Raw genomic sequence first — 3,860 nt, forward strand, 5'->3', positions numbered from 1 at the left:
GGTAAATGCGAACTTCAAAGGAGTGAAAAGGTAAGCCTCACATGTGTTCAAGGTGACAAAGCTCCTACAGTTTATATGAAGTCCTCATAACAAACTTCTCACTTGATGATCTTGACGTAGCATATTCATTTTTCCTTTCTTTTGACCCATTATCCTATACATTGGGGACAATGTGTAATTTAGGTTGAGGGGGGAAGGCCTATTAGCCTATTAGCCCTAATTTTTTTTTTTCCAAAAGTTTGCATGTCATCTTTGGTTAGCTAATGAGATTCTTGATTTGCCTTGGTAACTCATGGTTTATTTGGCATGAGAATGCTTTAAGTAATATTATTTCTTTAGAATTTGAGAAAAAAAATGCAGTTAGAGCAAGAGTATTAGTTCACTTACCTTATCTTTATATACCTTTAAGTGCAAAAATAGTTAGGTTGAATCCTTGGAATACCTTCAATTTTTCTTTGATGGTTATTTTCTATTTAAGACTCAAAGCACACACAAAGCACATGTACCCTTATGGTATCTTGATTAAGATAATTTCTTTAGCTTAAAAAGAGTTGTTCTTAAGCAATAAAATGAGGAAATGAAAAAAAAAAAAGAAATTGAAAATGACTGATTTAAGCTTGAGCAATTATCTCAGGGGGGTAATGGCCTTGTGTCTTCAAGCCCTAGTGCCCGAAACCAACTGGTTAGGAGTCATCGGTATCTTGCTCGTTACATAAGATAAACTCAGATTTGAAAAAAAAAAAAAAAAAAAAGATAAATGAAAAAAAAAATGTTTGGGAAATTCGACCTTGTTCTACCTTGAGCTAGGGTGATACCTGAGAGGTAAGTGGCCTATAAAGGTCCTCAATACCTGGTACCTTGGGTGAAAACTCGGGAGTTACCGGTGGATCCCTATTAAGCCATACAGAAGGAGATTTCCTAAACTAAGAAGAAAAATCAAAATAAATTTTCCTCCCTCTTTAACTTGAAGAATGATGAAATTTGAGTTTAAGAAAAGTCTTAAGAAAAATACTATGAGGGGACACCAAAATTAAGCACATGAGGTTTAGGTGGAAAGAACCAATCAAGGGAAAACCAAGAGACACTAAGGGGAATGCTAAACATGGATGCACATTTATGTATACGAAGATAAGGTGAGAAAACTAAGAAATTGCATATCTTGTGTCATCTTGCTCAATTCTAGGAAATTTGTCTACTTGGGTATCTTGTGTGTGAAACATGTTATGTTGAGTTAATATGGTTTCATGAATCTCATTACATATTTTTCATTCTTTTTTACTCTTTTCGTTTGCTAGGGACTAGCAAAGTTTAGGTTGAGGGGGATGATTGGAGCCAAAATATGTGCTCTAATGGCACATATTCGATATGATTTGTGCACCAAAGGACATTCAAATCACCTACCTTGACCTAAATCAATGCTAAGGCCCTAGCGATGAGTTTAATCTATACTTTGGAGACTTATCTCAGGTTCAAGGGAAGAAAATTGTGCAAATTGAATGACTTTAGATTTTGAAAGATCAAGAAAGGGCTAAATGAGGAAATAAGTGAGTCAAGACTCATTGAACGTAAGAAAAGGCAAAAAGAGGATATCATGAGGTTGGAAGATGATAAATGACCATTATGGAGTAATAAATAATGTAAGAAAGCATGGGAAATGAGGCATGAACCAAGATTTAGCTGCATGGAAATTTAGAACTCAAAAATCTGATGGCATTATATACTCTGACTTTGAGGACAAATTTGGAGAACTTTCTGGAGTCCATTATATACATACTATATATCGTTTCGAAGCTCGGGAAGTCAGAATTCCAATGCTTTAAACGGTTTGCAAATCGGAGCTAAAATGAAGAAGTTATGGCCATTTGAAGACAACTACACCAAGCTGGAGGGTCATTTCGAAATGATTTCGAAATTCAACTTATGATTTAGAAATTCAACTTATGAATTCAAAATCCACTTCGAAATAACACCAATTTCGAATTCACCCACTGCCACTTTGATGTTCCACCTCCTCTACCTCAGGAATTGCATCTATTCAACTTATGAATTCGAAATCCACTTCGAAATGACACCAATTTCGAATTCACCCACTACCACTTTGATGTTCTGCCTCCTCTACCTCGGGAATTGCATCTAGAGCACTCCATCCGCCCTAGGTGGACCCCACACGACTAGAAATCACCATTTTATTATTTTTTTAATCATTTTTAGGAAATTATTTTGTAATAAGTGACCAATGAGAGTGCGCCACATGTTAGGTAATTGATGATATTATATAAACTCTCTCAATTCTAGGTTTGAGGGATCTTGGGATTTTTTCTGGAGAGTTTGACATTGAGGGTGGAAGAAGACAAGAACTTTGGTTTGTTTTCTTTTTTCTCTATTGAATATATTGTTTTTAGTTTCTTTTGATTCAAATTATGGATTTTTACCCTATTACGGATTGTGAATGTGACATCACCCCCATGAGAGGCTAAGAGCCAACTTGGGGCTTGAAGCATGAAAACCTAAGGGCTAGGAAACCTATAGGGACAATGGGTAAATTACTATAACAATGAGATTAATTATTGGTTGGGTGACGATTTATCATTTTTTTTTAACTTATCCTTGTGAGTTTGTTTAGGGAATGATACGGTAGGTTATTACTTGATACCAGTGATTCTTGGTAATTCTTGATCATTAGTTATCCTCGTCTTCCCTACCATTATTTGCCCCTAAACAAAGCTATAAGGAGTAGGAAGGGTTAAAAAGCCAAATCTTAAATCGATAATCAATCTCATTCATTTGATGGTTTTAGGAATCTGTTTTAAAAAGGAAAAATTAGGTTTCGGATGCAATCTTGAGTTATAGAACTCAACTTGATCGCGAACGGCCAAGGATCCTAAAACCCTAAGATCATATTACTTAAAATACCCTTGTTTTCTCTAATTTCTATACCCTAGGTTGGATTGTGGAAAACCCCAAACTTGAATCAATTGAATTTAAAATCAATATTCATTTTTTTCTTATTAATTTAATTTCTTTTACTTAGTTTCACATTATTCACATATTGTTTTTTCATTTAAGGATTTAAACAAAAACAATTCATTTATTCTAGTATTGGCAATTTTCATAAGCCAATCCTTGAGAACGATACCCGAAATACTACACAAGCCATAGTGACTCTTTCTCTAGTTTTTCTTGACCAAAGTTACTACGTAAAAAGGCTAAGTATTTTGGTACAATAGAGAATTTCGGTCAACAACCATCACAAATCAGGGCAGCTGGCAGGTGCCATCTGATGACATGCCAAAGTCTCAGATCTTGCTAGTGATTGTCCATTTAGCCTACCAATGTCTGGGATTGTGTGCAACAATTAATTGACATTGACTTTTGGACGTAAATGAAGTCTTGTCCGTTGCTAGGATGTTAGGTGTCTAAGCCAGTGTTCAGACATTAGGCGTGATTGATCACACATGTCAAAAGTCTTAAAGACTTGACTGGAGATATCTTCCCATTTGAGAGTCCAACGAGCCCAGGTTGCCGATTTCATCTAGCCTTGTGAAAGAAGGGAACCCACTCACTTCTAATGCTAGATGGAACTTATCTTGGTTTGGATGGAATGATCCTAAACGGGTTACATATTTGTCCTAGACGACCAAGGGGTCTTGAGCTTGAAAGAGACACGTAGAGGGGAACCCCCATGCATATAGATGATAACTGGCAAAGATAAGACTATATATATATAGCTTTTCAAACAACATATCAAGGAACTTTTTTCAGTTGATAAAACCATTTGAAATAAATTGCAATTCCCATCACATGATGACTAACAATGCAATTATTGTAGAACAGTCTAGTAGCTTAATAATATGGTACAA

This window comes from Vitis riparia, chromosome 13, assembly GCF_004353265.1.
Source record: "Vitis riparia cultivar Riparia Gloire de Montpellier isolate 1030 chromosome 13, EGFV_Vit.rip_1.0, whole genome shotgun sequence".
Taxonomy (NCBI): domain Eukaryota; kingdom Viridiplantae; phylum Streptophyta; class Magnoliopsida; order Vitales; family Vitaceae; genus Vitis; species Vitis riparia.